Source organism: Vidua macroura, chromosome 3, assembly GCF_024509145.1.
Source record: "Vidua macroura isolate BioBank_ID:100142 chromosome 3, ASM2450914v1, whole genome shotgun sequence".
Taxonomy (NCBI): domain Eukaryota; kingdom Metazoa; phylum Chordata; class Aves; order Passeriformes; family Viduidae; genus Vidua; species Vidua macroura.
Window position 1 is genome coordinate 34,421,804 of NC_071573.1, and position 27,733 is coordinate 34,449,536.

The window sequence follows — 27,733 nt, forward strand, 5'->3', positions numbered from 1 at the left end:
TGCTAAAATATATAAAGAGAGGTAAATAAGAGTTCACATAAAAAAGCTGTTATATGGCTTAATAGAGCTGTCAATCACATAAATAACTTTTCCTATCAAACGTGTACTCAAACATCTCCTTGGGCAAAATAAGAATTTACATCACCACATTGAAAACAAATCTAAAAAGCATCCAATTTCTAACCCAATCTTTAGTCTCATTTGCCATTTTGCTTTACAGTTGGTGGGAAATTAAGAGCATCAATCCACATTTACAAAGGAATTCTAGTGAGCACATCCAGTGCTAACATTTCTGTGCACCATTTTTGGGAAAACACAGTTTTTTCATTTTTAACATTGTCAGACACATCAGCCATGATTTATCAAGTGTCAGAAAATTTAATTTGTGAAGGTAAATGCAACTACCACCACATTTACTGCAGTCAGTGCTTCTTTCAGAGCACGCATGAAGAACCCCGATGAAGGTTAAAGGCTGTTCACTATTCACATTAATTGTTTCAAAGTAGCAACGACCTCAGCAAAGAGCATTACAGAGGATTATTAATTCCCTTCAGGAAACTAATATACAGGGAGGTATAAAGACCTGGAGCCTAGAAAGTGAGAATAGAAATAACTGCCCATGGCAAACCTATTACTTCAGGGAAAAACTAAACACATACAAAGAAGTATTGACCTTTTTCCTTGGTTGACCTCTAAGTTCAAAGGATAATGAAGTATAAATGAAGAGAGCAACAGTCTCAACACGTGAGTACTTTCTTGGAGTTTGGACATTCTGATATATTCCTTAGGACCAGGCAATTCAGCTAGGAACAGATGAATGTAATATGGGGGTTTTAGGATTGGTCAAGGTATTTAGAGAATCCTGCCCAGCTGTGGGGTGGTTCACTAGGTGTGAGAAGGGAGAAAAGAGGAAATTCCCATTCTCTTAAAAAAAAAAAAAAAAAAAAAAAAAAAAGCATGCACAAAAACCAAATGAGTAAGAAACCTGCTGACTCACTACCAAAGGGCATTGTGGAATTAATCATCCCTACACCTCCCCCAGAGGTCAGAAATAATTTGTTTGCTGTAATATTCTGGAGTGTTTGAAATACCTAGAAACCAAATCAGCTGAAAAACACAGACCTTGACTGGGAAAGTTTGGAAACTGCTTCTAGCAAGGACCAAAATAGGCTTTTATGAACAGTTCTAAATTTACTCATGTGTTTTTTGAAAATATCTTCAGTGCATCTGTGGGGAAGCACAAGATCTGCACAATAACAGCAAGATGTCCATCTCCAGCATCTCCACTGAATCCTGCTGACTTCACCTATTCAGGGCTGCAAGGCAGGTACCCTCCCACACTGACCTTCCTTTGTGCCTGAGAATTTGCTAAAAAAAAAAAAAAAATTAAGGAGAGCAGTAAGTACAAGAGCACCTCAAGAAAGAAGGGGGGGGGAAAGGATGTTTTGCAACACTAGTTAGAAAAAAAGTTGCTTCAAACTCCAGATCTGCTTTCTTGCCTCCAATTGAGTTTCTAATTTACCAGAACACTTGTGCTTTCAAGTACCAGTCTGTGTGCAGCTTAATTGACTTCACATACTTAGAGCTCAGTTCAGATATTTTGCTAGATCAATTCGCACAATAAAAATTGCAGAACTAATACCACATGTTATTTAGTGCCTATGAAAACATGCTCATGTATTTAAATGTGTGTCATAATCTAAATCTACAGAATTTCTCAAAGAACAAAGGTCATTAAGGTGGACAGTGAGTAGTGTGTGTTTGCAACATGCTGAAGAATGGAAAACCTCATTTATTTCTCTTCTTACCTATACCTGCCACTGGCCACCCCAATTTTCTCTCCTATGTCAACATCACAAGTAAGACCTGGTCCCATTTGAAAGAGTATGGCAAAAGGGCAATTGGACTTTAACATCAAGGGCTAAACTCCTCTCCTGCCACAAAGCAGAAACTTATTCTGCCAGTGGATGGGAATTCATTTATAACACGGAATTTGGAACTGATTTTCATCACCACTGGATTTAGTACTCCTAAAAGAAAACTGTGATAACAATAAAATCCTCCATACAGTGTGTGGGAATTGATTCTAGCATTTGTATGTCAATTAATGCTAATGTTTAGTGCATATGTTTTCCTATTTTTACAGTCCTTTTTATGTATCAGGATGACATTTATGAGGCCAAATTAACACAAGTTGTGGCCTTCTGATGGGATTCAGTTCCTAAAAGGCACACACTTCACTGATGCTTCAGCCACACATAGGGTCCCCAAAGTACAAACAATACCCAGAGAAACAAAGGAAAAACATTGAGAGGTTTGAACAATAGATATTCAATTTTGTACCACATTAAGGTTCCTGTGACACATAGATGTGAAGTAATTTGTGTTTACATCATGGTTCTCCCTCTGAAATAGTTTTATGTATGACTCTGAGGTCTGGTCCAAATCCCAGGAAGTCCCTGGGAAGATTCCCAGTACCTCACTGAGCTGTGCAGCAGGCTCTGCAGCACACCCCTGCTGTTTTACACACATGCACATGCAGTTTGCACGAGCATGGAACCACAACACATTTGACAAGTCCAACCAGAAGTCATACAAAAGTCTGGTTGCATTCTTTATACCTGAGCCATCACTCCTGAATTTGAAAACTTGCTGAGTTTGAGAGGAGAGGATGAAATCGATCTAAGAAGTATTAAGAGTAAGAAAGAAAACCCTAATTTTGGCTGAACCAGTGATTCACTACAGAACCCTGTGCTGGTCCTTATCTTCCTGTGCCTCCATTTTTCCATCTGTAAAATGGTCACACACACAGACAAACACCACCACTAAAGCCAAATACTGCCTCTGACCAGCAGTTCTCAAGCAAACACTGTGCCAAACAAAATATGCTATCATAAAAAAGAAAACAAATGCTGGAAAGTCAGCCCTTAATTTTCCAGCAGTTCTTTCTACCTCTTCTCCTTTCAATTCCTTTAACTTGTACATAAGTGCATGCATAGACAGATACACATTGCAAAGTAAGTTATTTAGGAAATAAAGAGATCAAATCTCCTTTTCCCAGACACTTATAAAAATTGTGTTGCTGCAGGATTTTCTGCATGTGCTCCCTTAAGCATAGTGTTTTCCTGAGACAATCCTAGTCAGGATCCAGATCCTTTTCCCAGACCCAACTGCAGCAGCTGGCAGAGACAGACACGTGACCAGAGTAAAAGTGGAGAACTTCAAAATAAAGAATGGTATGTTTTGAGAAAATGCAAAATGATTTAGTGACAGTTCACAGTATTTCCTCCAGGCTAAAATCTCCCTTTTTAGTTCACAAAAGCTTCAAGAAGTCTTAAGTCTTACAAAAATAAATAAAACCAAACAATACATAAGATGCCTCTTTGCACCTCTCAGATTAAGTGACCTGAGCCTCCCTTCAGGCCAATTGCACATTACTGCTGGGGAATTGATTTATAAGGGACCCTCCACAGGTACCTGACAGCTGTATAAACTATGGAGATAAAGCAACAATGCATCAGCACAGACTGAAAATCATTTAAGCAGCAGAAGTCTTTAAAATAAATATCCAAAAGCTGAATTTACAGTAGACTCATTCAGTTAGTTACAAAGCAGAAGTGTTCTTATTTGCTTCAGAATACCTTTGCTGCAAGAAACTAAGCTTTGGTATTTGCTGTATCCCTATTTCTTCTCAGAGTTTCCGGTCCAAAAAATAGTGTTATCAGACAGTCTGGAATTTTGCATAAATAAGTCACTAAATGACATGAAATCCAGCAACTGAATGTTAGAACAGAACATAGTTTTTAACCCAAATCTTGCTCTCACTGCATAAATTTGCATTATGTGAAGCTGCAATGATCCAAAGATCCCTGGAGTCAGTAGAGGGACTCTCACTAAATCTCTCATTAGGCTCTGAGAGAGCACAAAGCCACGAAAGGTTACACAAGCCTTGTCTGTCAAGCAGAGGAGGGGAATTGTTCCTAAGCTGATGGTGTTCTTCCTCCCACTGACATTAACAGGGGCCTTTACCTTCTGCACTTTTATCATCCTCACAAACCAAATCCACACTGAAGAACTGAAAACACACAGAAAACACAGGCATGTTATTTTTCTATGCTGACATATGTCCAGCTCACATTTCTGCTGTCAGGCACAGTGATCTCTAGAAATTTCAACACAGTACTTTGATTTTTAAAAAGTGTTCTCAGTCAGTCTCAGGAAACTCTGGGATGCTCTTCAAAGCAGTACTTGTATATTCAAAATGTGAACGGTCTTACAATGTATCTCCATGCATCATGAAAGCAGGGATTATGTATGGCTGCATAATGTTTTCTGACTAATCTACCCCATCCCCTCGTGGGGTGTCTCACCCTGGCTTGGCAGCAATAGCTGCACCCTGCTCACGTGTTTCACTCACAATCACACAGACAGACCCTTTGGGACAGCCCCTCAGCAGGAGAAAAATCAATGTACAGCCACTGAAGATGGACCCTAGGCTTGCCTAAGCCAAACGCACTGATCCTCAGCCTTTGACTCCCCTGGCAGTAAGATCTTTCCCAGTCATGCCTGGGGAAGCCAACAATTCCTTCTGCTACTTACAGAGGGGTAATATTTTCCAGTTGCCACGTCGGTGAGTTCCTGGCACTTAGCTGTGAGCAAATAATATTTTAACTATAAAACAAGGTTGATGAGGTAATGTAAAACATTACAGTGGCGCCCAATAGAGTTCCTCAGGTCAGTAATACGCAATTTAAAGTGTTCCAAAATAACAAACAGATCCTATGTACAATAGATTCTAATGATTCTTAGAAATGCCCTCATCACTGAGTTAACTTTAAAGAATCAGGTATTAATAGCAACTTCTTAAAGTCCTAGCAACACGTTGCACAGATATGAATCCAACCACTTCTCCAGGGAGGAGCAGACATTCCAGGTCCTGCCTCGAGCACAGCCTTTTCCCCAAGAGCTCCCACCCGCAGCAGTCCCAGTGCCACTGCTCAGGGGTGTCGGGGCAGCAGGCAAGGAGCAGGGAGCTCCTGCTCTGTGCATCCCAGCCACCTCCTGCACGGGGATCCACCTCACAGCACACGCTGATCTGCTGCCTGCAGCACTGGCTCCACCTGCCAGAGATTCTCCTTCTGCTCCCCACATCCACCACAGCTTAACCACCCGGTCTGAGAGGGAGAATCGGGCTCTTCCACACTCAGGAGAGAAAAACTGATGTCACCCAAAGGCTGCAGAGGTGGTCACCCCTCTGCAGTGACTGCAAAGAAAGCTGAAACATTTAATTTAGGCTAAATGCCTAATCCTTAAATTCCTACATTTAGGCGGCATTTAACTCCTCAGAGTGTGGTGTTCCAAGTCTTTAATGCCACAACACTGTTTACATTTTCTAGCAAAAGGCAGGGTCTAATTGGAATTGTTGAAACGAAGCCCTGGAACAGCATTAATCAAGCCAACATCTGACAACTGCAGAAGTCAGGTGTCCTGAATTATTCTTCCCTTCTCAAGCTTTGGACCTTTTAGATTAATCTACACACTGTTTTGCAATTTTTCTTGAAAAATAGTGGTTTTCTTTCAAGTCATAACTACAAATAGAGATTCTCAACCCTCTAGTACCTGGAGCTGGAATAAATCCAGCCTCCACTGTACCAGTAATAAACCCCAAAGTCATGGACATTCAGGAGTCAGAACACACAAGTCTGGACTATGACAGTGACAGAGCTGCTTTCCCTGAGAAAAAGCTGTGGGAGCACAGTGGATAATTTGGGGTCCAGGATAACTCTGCTCTTCCTTATCCTCTAATGGGAAATAACACATTTCACAGAGCTGCCTTCTTTGCTTGCTATTCCCAAAATGCCTACAGAGATTAGGCCATAGTATTTATTACATTTTTCAAACATGGCAGCAGAATAAGTGAAATATTCAGAATGAGGCATAACTTTCAATATGTTTTATACTAAAATGGATATTATATTTACATCACCAGGTATTTTTATAACAATAAAATAATATGGTGTGTTCAGAAACATGCAAGCACCAACAATGCAAACTTTCCTGCTACTCCACATCACAAAAAGCTGACATAACTGCATTCCAATAAATTCTCATAGCACTGCAGAGATATTCCTTTGCTTTCTCCACAAAGTATATTGAGTGTTTTTTCCAGTTTCTTAAATCTTGATTATTTGAACTTGTCCTTATTTACACAGTAAAAATTCTAATTTCATTGTGACCCACATGTTTTCTTTTTCAATGCATACATACATGTACATATATTCTCTGTGTTCCTCCAGTCAAGTATTCTCCAAGGCACTCTTGAAGTGCAAAACAAAGTTGTAACTCAAAACAAATGGAATACCCCTGATTTAGTAAGGCAAGAATGGGGTGTTAGTCCTCAAACTGATGCTGCCCTTTGGCCACCAAAACCACATCACAAAATGTTCCTTGCCATGGAATAAGAAAGAAGAATTCCTTCTGTACAATTTAATGAGTGTAATGTTTCTGTGTTTTATAGGGCACAGGGTGTGAAAAACAGCTCAGTTTTAGCCCTGATGACATTTTCATATAGGTGAAAGTAAAAATAGAGAGGGACTTGACATCTTGACGTAAAAGGGGTGCAGTATTATGTTGCAAGGCTATTATGTATGAGTTTGGAGTGAAAGCACAACATCTGATTCTAGTTCTAGACACATAACGATACCAAAAGAAATTCAGACACGTTTTCTCTTTACAGCTAGTAGAAAATACAATGACTGGAGAATGATGAGGATATAAGATTTTGGGGTTGGAAAAAAATGGAAATTATCCCAAAAATATGAAGACCAAAACATCTTTCTGCATAGTTCTAGAAAATACCAATCTAGAGTCAATTATTCCAAATGTGTTCTATCAGTTGTTTGACACCAGAATATTTCAGTAAGAGTCCCTAGTGTTAAATAAGAGAAACAAGGTAATAGAATTGACCAGAAAAATGACAGGATAATGCAGAGGTACTATGGTAGCATTTAAGTTTCTACAAGGAAGCCCAAAAAGTAAATTAAATACAGAAAGCAGTAGAAAACATGCCTCTTACAAGCTGACAAAAACATTTCTAGATATGTCAAAATTAATTTCTTCTCAATTTACTTTTATAATTTACAATATTACAGAATTAAACAAGAATGCTGTATTTGCCTTGATAGATTCTTGTCTAAATAGCTCTCAAAACCACCGCATTCTCAGTAAAAAAGTGATTTTACTGAAGTCTCACTTTCTTCCAGAAACTCTGGCACGTACCTTTATGGTCAGCTCTACATTTATGTTTAAAAATTATCATTCTGCTACATGAATGATCTCAAACCCTTCAACAAAGGCTTAACGGCAAACAGGTTTAGTTCTAATCTATCACCAGATTTTTCACTTGAGGTTTACAGAACTTAAAAAAAAAAAAATCACAACACACAAAACCCTGCACAGATCAAAAAGACTGTAAGGCAGAAGACTCCAAATTTTAAATATTAGTTCAAAACAGAAGATCTTGACCACAGAGGAGCAGAGAACTTGCCCAGCTTAGCTAATGCAATGCTACAGCCTGTCTCTCCTTTCCCCACAACATCCCAGGAAAAGGCAGTGTGACACTTGACTCCCACCAGCAGCTATTTTTATCTGGTTCCCTAATCCCAAGGAAAGTTTTTACTGTGGAAGATCACTGTATTTTCACAGCTATGGCATTACGGTAGATTAGTCTGAATCTCCTCCCCAGCCTTTGGATGACACAGCTCCATCTCAGCAGCTGGCCTCCCACTGGTCAGGATTGTTTCTTTTGAGGTTTTGCTGATTTTTTTAAACCATTCTGCATTTGCCAGAGGGATTTACTTCTTCAATGACAGTGAAGGGTTTATTTGCCATCTATAGAAACATTAATTATTGAATAAAATCAAGCACAGTCATCATGGAATGAGGAGAAAATTTCTAATACAATTCAAACCCTAATTTCAAGCCTATTTTCTGGCACACCTAGAACATCCAGACTTATACCTGGATGACTTCAAGGCTTGACCTCTTCCCCACCACAAAAGAGCACCAGCTCACATGGGGACCTCAGGGGCCACATCAAAACCCTCAAAAGGAGGTCTTTTCCAGCCTAGTTGCTTTTGTGATGCTGTGAACAATGTTGGAAATTATTTGATGAGTTTATTTGAGCCTCTAACTGCAGCCCTTCCATAGGGGTAGCAAAAGCAGATCCATAAAACACAGATTAAACCTCAGCCTGCTAGCCTAAGACTCAAGAGAGCAGATAGGAATTTTTCCATGGATTTCCAAGTGTTTCAGACCTGTCCTGGGCAGTGCTGCAGATACCTATGACAGATATACTGAGTCTGTTCATAGAGAATCAGTACATCCCAGAGCAGGGCATTTTGCAATCACACATTTGCTGTCATGTCTCTGACTTGAATCATAAACCTTTATTACCCCAGCATTTTTTTCACCAGCTTGGAAGAATGCAGTGCATGAGATGATAACCTTCGTTGGATTTTGCAATGTCTGCACTTTCTCAAACACAGTTAAAAATTTACATGGCATCAGCAGACCAGAGCGAATCCAAGAATCAGTATTGCCTTTACACACTACTTGGAATTAATGGATTTTTAAATTTTATCTTTTTTTCCATTTTAAAGAAGTTAATTCATTGCTACATCAGCATTTTAAAAAGACTCTTACATTCTATTTTGGCTTTTACCATGGTTATGGCCCTTCCCAAAATGCATGAAGTGACATTGTCTGAAAAGAATATCTCAAATTCCATCATTCATGCTCCTTTTTTTTTTATTTATGGGGATGGTTATGGGCCTGATGAGCTACTCCATCACACTACTCTGTCCCTGTTTTACTTGAGCTTTGAGTGCATACACTATGACTTTTATAGACTAAAGAAAATGTATTGTTTATGGAAACAGTTGTCTGATGAATTACTCCCATACACTACTGTCTCAGTTATTTAAATTTTAAGTGCATGCAACTATGATTACAGAGATTAAAAAAAAAAAAAAAAAAAAAAAAAAAGCTTTGCATTTGTACCAGAGAGAAGTTCACCATGGTTTTCAGTTACTTAAGGATTTCATTCCATTCCTGAGTTACACTGCCAGGTCAAAGATAGGGATGCTCAGATTAAGCAAGAGCTATTGCAGAATAAGTATTATTTTTGCTTTGATGCATTGTCTCAATTTCAACCACTGGTACACACTTTTCTTCTCTTGCTGGAAGTCTGTATGCAAATTCCAGCTCTCGACTTGGGTCCAGGACAGCTCATGATAGAATTTCACAGTATTTAAAGTTTGGCTTTGCCAGCTCACTACTTTGACAGCACAGATGATCTTGAACCCTAATTCTTCTCCTATTCCATTGGAAATATTCAGATTCAACAGCCAAGATTAGAATTAACCGATTCATTAAAATAAAACAAAGGCAAGAAAAATACCAAAACAACAAACCAAACCCAGAAACACATCTAAAAGCTCAGAGCCTTGGCTCTTCCCTCCACCCACCTTGCTCCTCAGCACTTTTCCTCCCAAGGTGGTCCAACACAGGAATTTTCCCCAGCTAGGCTGGGCAGAGGAACAGGGGAAGAGGATCAACCTCATCAACAGCTGGCACACGAGGTCAGGGCTGTGGAAAGAGCAAGCAGAGCTGCACAAAACACAGCCTGGAGACACGGGTAACTCCAGGCAAAACTCTAACTACAATAACATCATCTCAGTACTGACATGGAGCCCTGAAATATTTAGTTTTCATAATTAGTGATCAGAATTAATAATATTAATTATTAGTAGTGATAAGAATTAATCTCAGACTATCCAATGGAGGAATCAGGCTCCTGTGAGAAAGATGTGATATGCAAGTGCAAAAGAGTATCACAAGGTACACTAGAAAGGTATTGGGAGGAGCTCTTTTATGAAGATATTCCGGCAAACCTCACCACACTCCTGTGGTCTTCTTCAGAAGAAAAAACAAAAAACCAACAAACAGCAGATTAAAGTACTTTTACTTTCAGTAGTAAAAGACAGTTGGGAGGTTTTAATAAACAAAAGTGAACATCTGATGAAACAAGAAAAATCAAAGTACCTAATACTTTCATAGACAATTAAGAGAAAAAATTCCACTCTAGTTCTTGCATTTTATAAATCCTGTCACAACAGGAAACAAACACAAGAAAAGAAAGGAGAAATGGATCCCATGCTTTGAAAACAGAGGCTTCAAATATTAAAAGGGCCGATATTGTACACTAATCCCAAGGTATAGGATATACCTTCTGTGACCTTGAGCAATGGAAATTAGTTACCTAATTTCAGGGAAAGAGCTGTTGAAAACCAAGCCTCCAACTGTGAAATGTGAAAATGCACAGGAATTAATCTCAGATGCTTTGATTCTGGTCCTTTTCAACTTTCTGACAGGAAGACTCCAACACTGTAATACTGCCAGTCAGCAGCAGAAATAAAGAAGAGAGCTGGAGCAAATTCAGCTCCCATTGCCCCATCACTGACAGAAGGTAATAACTAAAACAACAGTTATTTTCCATGGAACTGTCCTAACAACTCTTGGACTTACTGTTTGTCCTAATTACATTTTATTATGCCTTTGTGGCTTTGTGTCATTTTTACAGCTGTATTTCAAAGCACCTTGAGATGTGCAATGTGATCTATACATCAATTAGTAGTAGTAGTTGTGGTAATAGCATCATTATTTTCATGTGGCTTCTGATTAATCTGCAAATAAAGACTTTAATCTTTAAATGTTTGATGTTTGTCTCTGGTAACTACATAGTTTCATACTAGTTCCTGTTTAATGATAAATTCTTTTAGGAGGGGTTACAGTTTTTTATATGAGGGGCTGAATATTTGTGAGCATGTTCATGATTCAATTTCCTGGAATCACAATACACTGAATTTGTTTGAAAAATATGAAACATGAGCCTTACAGGAAAAGATAACAGTTCTAGTGAGAGGGAGACCCTTGAAGGTATCCACAAAGCAGCAGCAAGAAGTTATTCAAAACACTATTTGTATTTTGTTTGCAATGCCATAATTTTTTCCTATGTTTTGAATGCATTCCAGATTTCCTGAAGTGCTAAAATATTTCTCTTCTGCTATGTACTTGCTGTTCTCTGAGTGCTAGGCAGATTACAGGGTGATTGATGATGAATAGAAGTTGTTTTGCTTCTCTTGGAATACTCTACCTTAAAGGATTCTCTTTTGCCTCCCTCATGAACAATTAATGTTGTCTCTTAACATCTATTTTACATATTTATCAAAAATTAATCATTTGGAGGTAGTGAATAACTCAGTACTTCCACAGAGCACTGTAATTGAATTCCAGTAGAGCTGAGAAGGACGTTTGAGCCACAGAACTTCTGTGCAGGCCCCTGAATACCCCACTTGAGCCCAATAAAATGCTACCGTACCTTCCACAGACTCAGTGACCAACCCCAAATCCAGCAAGGCGAACGCTGACTGGGGCCAGGTTAAGTCCCCATTCTGCACTGCAGGCTGCCAGCAGAGCATTCTCTCACACAAAGCCCTGCACTCAGGGCAGTGCTGCTGCCATGCAGACAAAGGTGGCAATTCACTCCGAAGACCTGCTGATGTCACACGGGTCTGTGATGTCACCGAGCCCCTTTGTGTCAATGCGCCTTTGTGCTCACTCTGCTCTCCAGCTTTTGATAAACACATCATCTCTAGATCTGAAGCTGCAATTTACCCTCACTTTTCTCAAGCCTGGTTATCAGAAAACAGGCTGAGGAAGCCAGGGCTGTTCACTCTGGGGAAGAGAAGGTTGTGTGCAAACTTCACAGCACCTTCTAGGACCTCATGGGGTCCTGCCAGGGAGCTGGAGAGGAACCCTTCATCAGAATCTGTAGTGATGGGACAAGGGGAGCAGGTTCAAACCGACACAGAGTGCATGTAGATTAGATATTAGGAAGAAATTCTTCCCTGTAGAGTGCTGAGGCCCTGGCATAGCTTGTCCAGAGCAGCTGTGGCTGCCCCCGGATCCCTAGAAGTGTTCAAGGCCAGGCTGGATGGAGATCTGAGCAAGCTGGCCTAGTGGGAGGTGTCCCTGTCCATGGCAGTGAGAGTTCAAATGAGATGGTCCTCAGGTTATCTTTCAAATCACTCTATTCTGTAGCTTGAAAATGTGCAGAAAAGGATTTTTGACAGTTCCTTAAGTTTCAATGGATTTGGGCCCTCCGAGTTAAACTGATGTTCTGTGTCTCTCCCACACCTGCACAGGGATGTCTCCTGGAACCCAGGGATGCATCAAAACACACAGAATCAGCTTTCCTTCCACCACACTATCACTGACCCCAAAGGCTACAAACACTGCCCAAAATAAGATCCAGCCCCCCACATGAAGGAGCTGAGCTTGTGCTGAGGTCCCTGGAGGCCAGGTGCACCCCCTGAAACCTCTCCAGGACCTGGCTGAACCTCCAGGCATGGATGGGGGGAGCAGCACTGGGCTGAGCATTTTGTTTTGGCTGTCCAGGTCTTTCTAACAAGTCATACTAGCACTGCTTTCTTCCTAAATGGTTTCCAGTGATCCTGGCTGCTTCCCAGATCCTGGTGAGGATGCCTCTGAAGTTAGCTGCAGTCTCTGAAGTGTGCCTTATTGCAACATTTTAAATGCCTTCAAAGTGAATGCAGTTGCCTTATTTGTGAAAGGTGGTGCCAGAATTATTATTACATTTCAGATTCTTTTCCCCAGATAATGGTGGAAAATTCTGTTTTGAATCCATCCAACATGGCAGTTCGACAGAGGAATGTCCATGTTTTTGCTTTGTGCTCCTTTTTAATAGCGACTGTTACATTCCTCTGCTTTCACCTTCCCCTTTTTAAACCATGTATCAAAAATCACATGATTATGGGTCGCATGCATAAAATCCCAGAGGTTTTAGACATATTGATAATAATGTTTATCAGGAGAACTAAATACAGCCACAATTAGCATGTGTGTTATGAATGCTTAAAATACCTGTCTAGCAGGTATTTTGACCTATTACTTCTACAATAGCGCCAAAAAGTGATAGAAATAATTCCCTGGTTGCAAAGCTGCTGGTGATTGATTTCTATATCATAAAAATATGGAAACTGAATGGGTAGAACCCAAAAAAAAAGCCATCTTGGGGAGGTTGAACTCAAAACAACATAGAGAAGTCCCTTTCTCCAAGAAAAAAGAAGTAAGGATCCTGTGGACAGTAGTGTGCAGCATTATTGCAATGCCAATGCATGTTGGATGGCAGTTTGAAAGGGGCTTCAGCCTGATTGCCACAGCTCAGGAACAGCACATGCTCTTTATTCCTCACAGAATTGCCTCACTCTCCCAGACACTCACCTACTTTCTGGCTCTGTGTGAGGCTGGTTCATCAAGCCATGTCTTCCCCAATATAATTTGGTTTTTAAGTGCCTGCTATATGAAAGGCAGGAGGGGCAATCGGAGCATTTTACACAGCAAGTTCACTCAGCATGCTATTAATAATACTGAGAACTCTTAGCACAGGTCCAAAGTAATTTAGGCTCTTTTCCATTTGAAGCCACAAGACAATAAGAGGAGGCTCCAAGAGAGGTGTGGATCACCCACAAGAGGTCTGAAGAGCAACATGCATTTTTACTGAAAGTCTGCTAACTAGCCAAAACCTTTGGAACACCATGACACCGATCTGGCAAAGTGATCTCTCTCTCTGCTTTATGGAAAACATCTTAGCATAATAAAAAATTGCACTTAATTTCCATAATTTTAAGCTTGTCTTTCTGCTGGCCTGAAGTCTGTCAGAACAGTGAAGATTAGGAAATGCAACAGAGCTTGACAGATTTCATTTGACCAAAACACAAGAGAGTGAGAAAGAAGAAAACTGGGAGGGCGGGGGGGAGATCTATCGCAGAGTCTGGGATGGGATTTTCCTCTCCAGTGATATATTTATAGCTCCTAAACAAGGATCTAATCCAAAATCAACTGAAATCAATAGGGAGACTGGGAGACTTATTGACTTCAGTGAGTATTGGATCAGACCCTAAAAGCAGAGCTTCCAAGCTACAGAAAGTATTTTGGGACATGTTGTACTAGGAATTATCACCAAGAATGTGAAATAACAACCCAATCATATTTAGGGTGGCTTGTTGGTGACCAGAGCAGATAAAACAAAAAGCTCTTCAAGGAGATACAGCTCAGGGATTGTGGGGCAAAGTTTGGTGCCTGTTGTAAGGTCCAGGCAGTTGAAATTCTCATTTTGGTGGGGTTTTTTCTCTTGGGCTTTCAGCAGGGTCCAGGTCAGACACATCTCCAGATGTTTCAGATGTTTAATGTCATGTGAAGTAAAAAGCATCTCAAGGTCACTGCCTGTACTAAGCATAGGTGCTCCTTTCCTGTTAATCCCAATCTTTTATTCAATTTATCAACAAGAGCTAACAAGACCTGTAGAAAATCAGCCAGAAACCTGTTAACCTGGCAAGCATTCAGTTTTGAAATGTGTTAGCTATTTGGCAGTTGAAATATCCACTATCCAAAAGTTTAAGATGCTTCAGAAGAATACTACTCAAAAACAGGAAGAAATCCAAGTGCAGAAAGTGAGCTGGGGATTAGCTCCTCCATATCAGCTGAGAATTTGGTCTGCTCACATCCAACCAGCTGAAAGCTGACAAGGACCAACAAGCCCGTGAGAGCTGATACAAAGCCTGCCTGAGTGAGCTTGTCCTCAAGGAGCTCTTCTGCCATGGAAGGCGACTGGTGTGAGGAGATCCACAGCTAAAGCTCCTCTCAGTTTGAGTAAGGAGGGTATGGGCAGAGAAGTGGGGAAAGGGTAGAGAAAAAAGAGAGATTTGCTTTGCTGGCAGACTTGCAAGTCAGTTTGTGGTTCTCCCCTGCACCAGGAATCTCTGGTTTATTTAATCATCAGGACATGGTTCTAACCTAGGTTACTATCAGCCTGATAACAGCTGAGGTGAGAGCCTCTAGTGTATTGTGGGCCCCTGGGGTCTGTCCGGGTGCCCAGTCAGACAGGGAGATCCTCAACTGACCGGTCCGCAGGGAGGGGCCGATGGCATACGGATAGCTCCACCAAATAGGCAAAGGGACACTCAGGCCGCTGTATTCCTTGAGGATTTATTGCAGGTAAAGGCAGAGGCGGGGGAGAAGCGAAGGGCACAGGGACACAATCTCTCAAGGAGAGAGCAAGCTCCGAGAGCGCTGAGGGAAGGCGGGACTGGGTTGGGATACAAACTGTCCAATGGGGAACGGGTCAAGGGGAGGAGGAGGGATGGGGTGACATACACAAAACCAATGAGGGTACAGGGAAGGAGTGGCAATACAAAGGGAACCAATGAGGGCAACGAACGAACTTTCCAGAACTGGGGAGTACATCAAACATTGACTGACATTAGTAAAGGAGGGTACAATGTGTGACAGGTCTCCTTAGATCTCGGTTACTTCCCAAGGGAGTGCAGGGCCCCTCCCACACTCTAGCAGTTCTGACACACCAAAATTTACCAGAACCACTTCTGAGACATGAAAACTGAAATGAACAGGGCTAATGCCTTTATTAATGTTCAGCTCTTTATTAAAAAGATCAGCTGGGCAGGGGGCTCAACGCAGAGCTCGCCCCCGCAGTCGTAGCTTTCCCAGGCAGCCAAAAGGAAGGAGGTGTGCAGAGTCTGTCACTGGAGTCCACAGCAGCAGCTGTCCTTTCTTCTTTCCTTGTGGCACAACAGTGGCCCAAGGATGGAGGCGGCATGGTACGCAGAGTCTGTTGGAAGTCCAGGACAACAGCTGTCCCAGCTCCTTCCGTGGTAGCAGCACCAGGGCTTTCTCTCCCTATCTCCCTGCTTCTCAGAGCCTAATATAGTCTGTTCTTTCTGAGGTAATGGCGATGGTTAAAAGCCAGTCAGGGGATGTGTTTCCCTCTTCCTCAGCTAGGGCATTTGTCTAGACTCCTCTATTGTGTTCAGTTTTTGACTTATATTCCTTTTTATCTCCTAAAACTACTCCCATGATCCTAAGGGGTTTTTATTTGCATGTTAGTCCCAGAATGGCAGCGTGGAGGGGTGGGAGGCCAGTTATCTCCGGGTAGTTTAGAGAAAACAAACAGAGCAATTAGCTAATTAGCATTTCAATATCGGTACTTAGCTAGAGTTAGTAGTTTTTTAGTGTTGCCATGGGAACTAGGAAGGCCCTGCCCGCGTCTCTGTGGAACACGTGGAAACTGTTCATAACAAAAACCAAGGGCTTTTAAAATGTTTTCACACTTGTCTTATGCTTCCTAAACAGAGAATGGGGTTGCAAGGATATCTGCTCCAGGTACTCCTACTTGGAGAACACTTTATTTTCATCTGAGACCTTCAGGAGGCTGAAGACCTCTCCTACAAGGACAGGCTGAGAGAGCTAGAGATGTTCAGCCTGGAGAAGGAAAGGCTCTGGGGAGACATTAGAGCACCTCCCAGTTCCTAAAAGGCATTGAGAGAGACAGAAAGGGACTTTTTACAAGGGTGTGGAGTGATGGGACAGGGGGAATGGCTGCACACTGACACAACAGTGGGGTTTAGACAAGATATTAGGAAGAAATTCTTTACTGTGGGGATGATGAGACTGGAACAGTCTGCCCAGAGAAGCTGCAGATGTCCCATCCCTGGAAACAAGGGTTGGGTTGAGCAAGGCTGCAAGGCAAGCTTTGAGAACCTGATCTAGCTGAAGGCACCCTCATGATCAAAAACCAAGATGAAATTGCATAATAAGCATGTAGGGCCCTGAAACCAAATTCCTTTAGGGGTCTCTTCTTCCTTCAGCTGTATCCTAATTAAATCCTCCTGGAATTCAAGAGACACTTCTTCTGACTACTGCAAACTCTGGCATCTTTCATGTTCTTAAAGAGCCTTCTAAAACAGAAGGCTCTGCACTGTCCCCTGCTTACCTGATATCATTGGTAGGTCTGTTGTTTGACAGTCAGGAGGTTCTGACAGCCCAAACAGTGCTACAAATCATGGAAAACACAGTATTGTGTTAGTAATTACCAGAATATATTGCCAGAATATAGCTGGAAGCAGAGGAGACTGGAAAGTCTACAGCCTTTGTGGCCAGATCACGAGGCATAAAATCTTCCTGTATGGATTCTCTCAGCAAGGCTCATGCAAAAGGGAGCCTTTGGACCTTCAAATATTTTTGGAGGGTGGGGGAGAAGATAAGTGGAGTGGATAAATGGAATCCAAGGTAATGCTGAAATATCAGTGAGGACCAAAGCTTTTTTCAGTTCAATGTTGTAATATTATCAAGTCAGAAGTTGTCTTTCCTAACAGTTAAAGGGAGACTGAGAAACAGAAACACTTTTTTAAAAGCAGGTGAAAATTACCTAAAGTAATCTTGACAGAGCAATTAGCAATAACTCCTCAATGGGTAGGTACAATATTTTACCCATTGTTTTACCAAATCCAGTTGGGATAGACAAGACATTCTTTCTTAGAGCAGCAGGTAACAACCAAAGCAGTAAATGCTAACAGCCAATATCAACGTCAGAAAGCAAACCACTGGGATTACTGATGCCAGCACTAAGAATCCGCATATGGCAGGCAACTGCTGTGATCTAAAACTGTGTTTAATGCACAAACTAGTCCAAATCTCATACCAAGAAACTGAAGATCAGCCAGACATTCTGCATTTAAGCTTCAAGGACTTGAAGGCTTCAAATTTAGATTAATGCACTTGTAGTGTAGGTAAGTAGTCAAATCTGTAATTATTTTCCAGCCCCTGGGAAAACATGTTAAGCAGAACTTTCAATGGAAGGTAAACATCACCCTCAACATCACTGATGATAAAGAAGTACCTAATATGGTGATCAGCATTTATATTACACTTTCATCTTATATTTCCTCCTAGCCCCAAATGTCAGAGTGCTCCATGAAAAAAGGGGTGACCATCCCTCCCTGGTCATATCTGCAGAGGCTGAGCTGGCACCTGGGCTCCTGTTTCCTGCCCTGCAGAACACAAATGTTCCCTTGCCCTCCTTCCAGACATCCCCTGGCCCCTGCCACAGAGGAGAGGCTGGAAAAATAAACCAAATCTGGTTGGCTGATAAAGAACACAAATGCATTCATGTCTAAATAGAAAGTGGCAATCATGCCTGAAGAGTTTAAGTAGCATGCCACGCAAATATTGCCGAGTTCATGGGAAAAGAGGAAAACAAAAGGGAGCCAGATGCCTTAGACAACCTGAAGAACAACTGTCCCAAGACACCAAGACAGATGGCACAAAAATCTTACAGAAACAAGAAGCGAAGAGGTCACCTCTAGATTTCCAAAGGATCAGCCTCCACTCCTTCCAAAATTCTGAATTAACAGTCTCAAAAGCCGATTAAGAATGATATAAGGTACAGCTTCTGCACTTCTGTAACATCTTAGAAAAAAATTAATATTCCACAGAGGATTTTCCCATAGAATAATCAGTTAAAAACCATCACTTTTTCAGAAAAATGAAGTGGCTTTGAAGAAACCACAGGCAATATTAGAAATGTAAACATATCAGACATTCCTTTAAGGACCATCAAACAAGGAGCAAAATTGATTTAAAGAGCTGATACTGTTGAAGAATGGAAACTTTCCCTAAGAAAGGAGCTTGAGGAGGTAAAAAAAGTCCACTGTAAAGAGTCAGATGTTACGAGTTCAAGCTAAACAGATTTCTTTTCCTAGGAATGGAGCTGTACAACATCTAAATTCCCAGCTAGAACAAATCCTGCAAACCTTTGCTTTCTAATATATTAAAGCTCTCTTTTAAAAAAAAAAAAAACACCAAAGTATAAATATGGATGATCTTGGAATTATAATTTGCTTAGATTTTCCATGTGACTTTCTCATATGAGCCTTCTGAGGAAAATAAACAGTGAGACTGTCATCCTTTTCACACACACTCACAAAAAAAAAAAGTTATAATGAAGAACTGCAAAAAAAATAATTATGTAACTGCAGCACAATTAAGGATCACTATAAAATAGTAAGGGGAAATCCTCTTTATTTCACTGATTTTGTACTACATCTCATGGTTTAAGCCACACAAATTAATTGAAAATAGGATTGAGTAGGAAGAGAGGCAGAAAAGAATAACTATGGGAGATGGACACAAAGACAGATAAATTCAGTGAAAAACAAAATGTGGATAGGTAGGTGTCCACATATGTGTAGGCACACTCTCAGCCTACCTTTGTAGAGACCTTTATAACACTAACTCAATACACAGGAAAAGTACATTGTTGTTTTGAAGTTTAATCACTTTTAGGGTCAAGGAAAAGAAAGTTAAGCCAACCATGGGTTGGAATTTTAGGAAAAAAAGAAAGACTCTGGTCTCAAACCAGTCTTTACTGTTCTGATAAACAATTCAAGTCATGCAGCAGCAAACTTCAAGATCCACAGGATGTGCTCATCCTTTGCATGGGACCAGTGGCCCAGGATAAGTTTAGCAGCAGGCTGCCCTCAGCTGCCCCATGGTGTCTGTGGGGTGAGGCGCTCTCAGGACCTTTGACCCCCAGTATGGCTGGAGCAGACCACAGAGCAGCTACTTCCCAGGTGGATCAGATGCTTCTTCACAGCAACCTGGGCCCCCTGCAACAATGCCCCGTGGGTCAGCCCTGTCTCCCATTGTCCATCACACCACAGAAGAGATAAGTGAACAGAAACAGACACTGTTTCCTTTTTTCTATATTTTGATGAAGCCTGCAAACCCTGACCTGGCAAGCATCTTTAAAATGAGCCAGCCATTATCTGGGGAGCTCTCACAGATCAGGTGCAGAATTAAACAGCTTTGATAATATCCTAGGGAGCAAATTAGTAGTACATTATCACAGCCTGATCAATTAAATCAAGTCAGATGCTCCGGTGCAGGAGGCATCAACCTACAGGAGTTTTCCCACTCTTACACCCACTGAAGGTTTGCTGCATTACAATGAACACTTTCACCTGGCACAGCAGGACTGCTGTTGCACTCCACAGGTTTAGTGGGATTCATCTATGTTCAACAAAACTTTCTCAAATTCTTCTTTCCTCACAATTCTTCCCTGTGATTCTGCTCCCTCTGCCTGACAAGAAACACGCATTTGTCTCATTTGTTCTAAATAATGATGGAAATTAGATAATGTCTGTACCCAGACATATAGGTTCAGAGAATGTTTTTTGGTTGAAGGAGGGTGGAAGCGAAGAATTTTTTATTAGAAGAGTTTCTATTCCCAGAAAAAGCTTTGCCTACCATCAAGAGAGATTCCTAGGGCTCAGCTTTTTTTTTTTCTTCCCTATGAATATTTGGCTCTATCTGAATTATTGACTGTCTTTTCAGACTTCTTACTCAGGTTCAAAGAAAGATTCTCTGTTTATGACTATTTGTGCATTCCCCTTTGAGACAACGGGGTTGGTGTGTTTATCACACACTGCAGGGCAGAAGGATTTTGTGCAATTATTTTGCACATACTGTAACAAAGATTTTTCACAATTGCAGAAGAGACAGATTTGTATGTTTATGTTACAATACTTTGCTCAAAACAGCACTGGGCCATAATCTTACAATGAGTAAAAAAGGTTTGCTTACACAGAATTTACTAGAAGATCACTGTCACAGAAAAAGGGACATTGCTGTACAGTGCAGTTTTAGCTGTTGAATATTGTCAGAGAAAAAAGCTGCCTGAGATATTTTTGGCATTAAAAAAGAAATAGTCTCTTAATACTTTATTTTCTGTTTATGTGGAACAATGTAGGGAATTTTAAATTAGTCCAAAGTTTTGATTGGCTTAGATTTGCATTTCTAAGTGCAAAAGAAAGTTAGTGGAAAAGCATACATAATACTAGTAAGGACATATTTTTCTTCCCATCCAGTATTTTTCTCCCATTAATATCTGTCCTGCAGCTTCATGATGAAGAGGATGGATGCCTTAATTAGCAGCCCCAGAGAATGGCAAGGGGTTTTGCACAACTTCCCCCGGGCTATTTAATTTAAAGCATGCAAATAGCAGAATTGCAATAATTAGGGATGGAAAGGCCTTCTGGGTCAGGAAGACCCCAAACCAGGGCAGAGCTTTTTCCAACAGTGCCTTTCCTGGGATTCTGCAGAGGACCTTAGAGTTATCCCAACTTGTGTAAGGACAGGGGAAACATCCTCGAAGAAACTCCTGTACAGCCAGAGAGGTCCATGGGGCTGGGAAGCCTCAACACCAGGGGAAGTGGTCCATGATGTCACATCTCAGTCACAGGGAGGTGTCACCTGCAGACAGGGACATTCAGAGGAGTAAAGCACAGGAGCTGCAGGGAGCTACTCTCCTGTGGTCTTTGAGAAAAGAAAGCAGAATCAAAGCAGGTTTCAGCTCTAGAGGGGAAGGTGCCCTCATGAGATCAGTCTTCCACATGGGGCTGTAGAGTTACAGGAGCCTCAAACAGATGCTGAGCGAGACTTCCCAGACAGAAATTTGAATAGGTTCCCTACTAAATTCTGTCCCAAGGTATACAATCAAAATTTCATTAGCACAGTGAATGCTAAACTCTGTTCCATCACCCAGCATTGTTTTCTGTAATAGCAAAAGATCTCCAATACAACAAACGAAGATTTTATATATTTTTCTGATGAGAGAAAAATTCCTGCTGGTCCCAAGGCAGTATATTCTGACAGGTTAAATGGTGGAGGGAACATATTCAATAAATGGAAAGTAGAATTTGTGGGATACTTTTTACTCCACAAGTTCTGCTGGCAAAGCAGCAGAAAGACAAGACAGGAACTATGTCTTCCATATCTTCTCTCTAACCCCTCCTGCACAGGCCCAGGCCAGCAGCACAGAGCACCAGTTCTTCCAAAGACCAGACTCTAAGTTGCACAAAACTGCTTTAAAACTGTTCGGCATCTCGAGTGGCAGAAAGCGGAAAAACTATTGGCCTGGCTACTGGACTCAGATTTTTTTTTTTTTTTTTCCCCCAAGACTGCAATCTTTCCCTAAACCTCTTGCCTCTAGTACATAAACTGATCTGCTGAAGATCTTGGGAGGTGGCAAAGAGGGTAATGCATGACATCCTCCTGACTGCATCATTAATGAAGATGCTTTCCAGAGGTTCATTGCCCTGGAGAAAACCAGCCTCAAAGGAATTTTTGCCTCATTGCAAAATAAGTCGATGACTCTGCTCTGGAAACATTGTATGTAACCTTGTTCATATCAAAGAGTTCCATGCTCAGATGTTGGGTGGTGCTGAGAGGAAAGTGTTCAGCCCTAATTTTGACACCCTGTCTGCCCAATAGAGATAGGAAGAACATTGCTTTAAAGGCAGCAAGTAAGGGGGGAAAAAATTAAAATAAATAATTTCCTTGGAGGAGAAAAGTCAACTCATCACCACATTGACCCACTCACCAGCAAAAATGAGAGTAACACTAGATTTGAGTTTTGGATATAGACAGAGTTGTTACAAAAGCTCTATAAAAAATGGTCTTACAAAACATGATGACTAAGAATCACATTGCTGAGGTGCTGTTTCTTCCAGTTCACAGTGAAATAAATAATTGCTGTTTCCCTGTAAAAACTACTTGTGACATCTGAGCTCAGCCAGGCACTGCTTTCAGAAGGGAACCTCCAAATGCTTTCCCTTCTTGCTCAATCCCCATGCACTAATAAAAAGACACATGGAAAAAAAAAAAAAACCAACCAAATCAAGTCCATAGCTAAAAAACTACAATATTGCAGTGACATGCATTCAAAAATGAATTGAGAAAAGCAAAGGAGTAATGGTGGCCTCACTTCCAGATTCTTATTTAGCATAAGGACAGATTTAACCTGGCTCTGGACTGCCCACTTTTCACCTTAACACAGGGTCCTAAATGCATTTCCCATAAACACTGGGAAAGTGCTTTCAGTGAGCATGTTTAGCCTAAAGCTTTGATCATGCCTACACTCATTTTGGCTTTTCTCTTCAAATCCTCCTCATCACACTGACCACATACTCCTCTGGCTTATTTGTTCACATAAGCACAAAACAAACATCTTCAAGAGATCTTTCTATACGAATGTTCTACAGTTACAGCAGCAAAATTCTCAAGTGACTCAGTTTATTACATAAAGCCTGGAATATCCTAGGCATTCCTAGAATACTGATTTGATACAAAAAGAAAACCAGCAGGACACACTTGCTCTATTCCAGTATTCCAGTTTGTTTTTTTGTGGCTGCACCTCACATCTGGCCCCCACGTCTAGAAAACCAAGTTTTTAGGACTCAAACCTCTCTATGGCCTTATTTCTTTCTGCAGATACACATATTCCAAAATTACATTAAATCCCTAAATAAGCAAAGGAGCACATTTCCCACAGAAGTGAATCATTGCTGATTGCCTTGTCTCCTGCTTTTCTTAAAAAAAAAAAACAAAAACAAAAAAAAAAAAAACAAACAAAAAACAAAAACAAAAAAAACCAAAAAAAAACCAAACCAGCTTTATCTCATGGATAGAGACAGTATCTATGCATTTACTTGGCCCATGAAAAGAGCATAATGAAGCAGAAAACATTTTTCATTGTTCCTGACTCTGCAAATTCAGAGGAGGGAGTTGCAGAGGTTTTTTAGTTTGGGGGAGGGAGTTGCATTGTGAAGCAGGGTGGGTATTTTCTTGGTTAAGATATATGTACTAGAAATCCCCCAAGAGCATTTACAGCCAAGCGACAGCAATAGCCTTTTCTTCTTGGAAGAGTTTTCATTGAATCCCCACTGCAATTTAAAGTTCAGTTCTAAACAAAGACTGAAGGCTTAGGTTATGTAAGGAAGTACTAAGGAGGAATAGCTTGTTCCTCACCTCAGAAGTGCTTCTACACAGCCCAGCCTCCCATGACTATGGTTTGTTCCCACTATTGACTTGGATTCCTGGAGCTCTGGGGACACAAGGCACGCATTTAGCCTGTGCAAAGCCCACAGAGAAAGCAGGAACCTTCCAGTGTTGCAGGGTCACACACAATAGCAAGATGCTTGTGAATTGGTGAGGGAGGATGAAAGTGAACACTTAAAGAACAACCTCTGTCACACTGGCTTGTTGCCAGAAAAAATAACCCATTACAATCAAAACCCAGCTAAGTCAAACAGTCCATGCTTAATTAAGCCCACTCTAAGAGTTTTCTGTTCAAAGCAGCTGATATTTTCAGCAGGTGAGACTGAAGCTTGCCAGCTCAGAGTATCAAATCTAAACCCTTAAACGTGGGTGTCCATGCTCCATGTACTGCTGACATGGAAAAGGGGATGTAGAGCCCAGACCAGGAATATTCAGAATACAAAGATTCAATTGAGAACACCAATAGCTGTGCCTATGCCACCAAATACAGTGGGCTGGGCCTGTTCTCCGGCCCTCAGGCCAAATGAATGCACAGCACAATTCACATCCACGTAAGCTGGATCCTCTTTTCCTCCCCAGAAGGGTGTCTCATTCATATTATCCACTGGGACCAGACCTTGGCAACTCTCTATTTATCTAAAAGATAAATCTCTATCTATCCAAAAGATAACCAGAAGTCACTTGGGTGACTGATATTTGCTGAGTATTAAAAGTGTGCCAGGAGTTCTGCTCAGCTGTCAAACAATTAAACACTCTGAGCAACCAACAGGAGCCTGGACTGAGACACATCCCAGCCTTTTTCAATTTATTGGGATGGTATGCAGCCCATCCATCCCAAGATCATTAACCAAAGCAAACAGTTTCTTCTGAGTTTAAAAGAAGGCTTTTGTCTTAGAGGTCATTACAGCAAGCCCAAAGCCAGCAAGATTCCTTCCAATAATTCAAAGAAGCCTCACACCCAGCTCCCAGCACCAGGCCCTGCACAATGGGTGAAATGCTAACTCATGGCAAACTCTGTAGCCTAAATGTAATCCCAGACCACTAACATATCCTGATTTTTGTGGTGCAGAAGCTCAGAAAGCCTAATTCTGAACTTCGCTTGAAGTGCATGGAAGAGACAGGGGAAGGAGGCTGGCTGAACACAATGAATATCAGCTCATTTTAGCCATCAAAACCACAAAAATGTCTACAGTGCTGCTCAGGCATCCAGAACAGACAGGGGAGATAAGGAGGGCAGGAAACCACACACCTAAACACACACAGGAGCACGAAGCTACACACATGCACCAGTTTGTCAGGTCTGCTTGTCTGTAAAAGCAAAATAAATAGCAATGCTACTGAAAAGGTTTCTCCTCTCCTTTTCAGACAGGTGTGCAAGCCAAGCCTTGACTCGTTTGTGGAGAGGGTGTTTCATTGTGGTTTGGAGATGCATCCAGAATTTTTTATTACTCAGAAACTTTGGTTCTGAGTGTATTTTTATAAGGAGTCTGAGAATGAAATATGATTCATATTTACATCTGTTAACATGTTGGGAACAGAGAAAAAATAAAAAAAGGATGAGCAAACTGCTGCTGAAAGAACTAAAATTAAAAGTTGGTTTAATTTCCCACAAAACTTTCTAGGTTTGGGTAGAAAATGTTTGTGTTCCCAAAAACCCCAAGATGAAGGCAAAAGACAGTGGCAAAGTCAGCAGTGATTTGAGCAGCACATCTGGTTTTCTGGTAACATTGATTGGGAAAGCACATAAGAAGTGTTGCAAATTAGTTATGTCAATTCCGGATTTTGATACAAACTGTTCAGTCCCATGATGTAATTTGGGCTGGCTGGCCAGAGCTCTTCCCCTGTAGAAAGAATACATTGTAATAGTTTTGTCTGTGTGAATGATGAGTGTACATATTCTTATAAATAAGATGTTTTGTGCAAGCTTTTCACATAAATCTGGGACAGCTGAAGTATAATGGAAGGAAAATGTCACATATTGCAGAGAATTTTTTTCCCCAAATTAACCTCCATGAATGTCTTAAGAGCAGAGGGAGCATCTAATGAAAGGACCTTTATGCAGATGCAGATCATGACATTCCATTCATAAAACCAGAGAGAAGCAACATGATGTAGCTGCAAGACTGAGGGGAAGGAGGAAAAAAAAAAAAAGTGCAGTTTCATAGTGTGGCAAAAGCTCCAAGACCTCTTGACTAAGACCACAAAAACTTCTATTACCCAGGCTACACATCAAGGTTTTCCAAGGTCTGATTCTGAAAGCCTAACCTTTTCTCAGGACTGAAGTCTCTCATATGAGAAGCAATCCCCATAAAGATAATTTTTATACAGAGCAATTACCTCTAATACGCGCAATGACAGACAGGCAGCGATTGGCATTGCACAAGTAAACAAGCAGCAAGTCAAGGCAGATGTGAGCAGCCGCAGATGGGAGAGAAGAAAAATCATTATTCATCTCTAAAGAGAAGCAGTGAGAGCAGAGATTCTCCTGCAGGACCAGACAGACAATGGCAGAGCCAAAAGCAGAAGTTTTGCAAAGCAGTGCCTCTTTCCTGGGGCCTGCCATCCTCTGTCGAGGGCCAATCCAGGATTAAATCTGATTTAAGAACATTTATCTGACATCTTGCCACATAAGAGGATAGAAGACACCTCCTAATCAATTAATATTTAGTGACTGTTTTGTTCATACTGGGTTAAGCATGGGTTTATCCTATCCACACACAGAAGGGAAGGTGGCAGAGACAAAAACAAAGTAAGTGATATTCTTAAGTTATCTGTAGGGCAAAACCCTTGCCCAGTGAACCACATCACCTCAGAGAGGAAAAAAAAAAGGAGACTCAGCAATATATATGTTAAAGTGATGTCAGAACAGCCTGGCAGTGCAAGAGCACACTCAGGAGACTGTAGACCAGATGCTATAGATTAAAACTGCTCACCAGTCACAGCTAAGAGCAGCATTCAAAAGGAGAATCAGAATGCCCTACACCCCTTTTGTGAACATCCCCAGGCAAGGGTGGGGCTACCAAAGCCCCAACACCTGAAAGATGCTGCCCTCTTCCCAAGCTGTTCAAAGGGGCTGCTGTGGCACTGTGAGAAGGCTTTGAGAGCTCCGAGATGGAAACCACATGCGAGGCCCACCCCCCAGGAAGAGCCCCATGTGCAAGGCAGCAGGCAGACCACCAACTAACTCCATGTGTTGGGGGCTCACAGGGTGTCTGACTTGTTTGGGAACCAAACAGGAGTGGGGGCAGAAAGGTTCCCACCCTCTGGGAAGAGCCTGGCACGTGACATGTGCTTTTGCTGCAAGGGAAGAATCCCACTCCAGAGAATGGGCTGGAAAAGCTGCCTGACAAGACAAAGTGGCTTCTCCTCACTTTCTGTCCCACAGTTTATCTCATCTGATGGTGGGGTAAACCTGGCATGGGCTCCTGCAAATTGGAGAATTGCTAGGGTTTCTACACACTTCCTTGCCTAAACTGATCAAGGTAACAATTCCTGAGGTAGATAAATATCCCAATAATGACAACGTTCTCCTGTACCAATCAGCCAATCATTGCAAAGAAAAATTGTGGTGCTGCTGCCACCACATTCTCACCAGAAAGGCTTGAGGTCCTTTTCTTCTGTTGCCCCATCCTCATTTTGCTCAGATGCTCTGTCCATGAAACACCTTCTTACAGATACCTTCCTTCCATTCAGTTCATTTCTCCCTTTCCACTCTTACATCGTACCCTCTAGCATCAGTTAAATGCCACCTCCATGTGTTACCTCTCCAGGAGAGGTGGCAGGTGTCACCAGGACTGCCCAACTCTTGTCCCCATAAGACTCCTCCAAGGTTGCTTATGAACTTGTCAAGCTCTGTGACACACAGCAAAAGTGTTCAAGGAAGGCAGGGGCAGCTCTC

General features: G+C 41.5%; 1 long non-coding RNA gene across 1 annotated transcript; it reads right to left on the bottom strand.

Annotated features, from left to right (window-relative positions):
* Positions 1-1,196: 1,196 nt before the first annotated feature.
* Positions 1,197-11,551, bottom strand: LOC128805666 (uncharacterized). Its single transcript, XR_008436513.1, has 3 exons — positions 11,441-11,551; positions 9,528-9,648; positions 1,197-1,368 (listed from the first exon to the last, which is right to left on the bottom strand). It is a non-coding gene; the product is annotated as an uncharacterized LOC128805666 (long non-coding RNA).
* Positions 11,552-27,733: the final 16,182 nt, after the last annotated feature.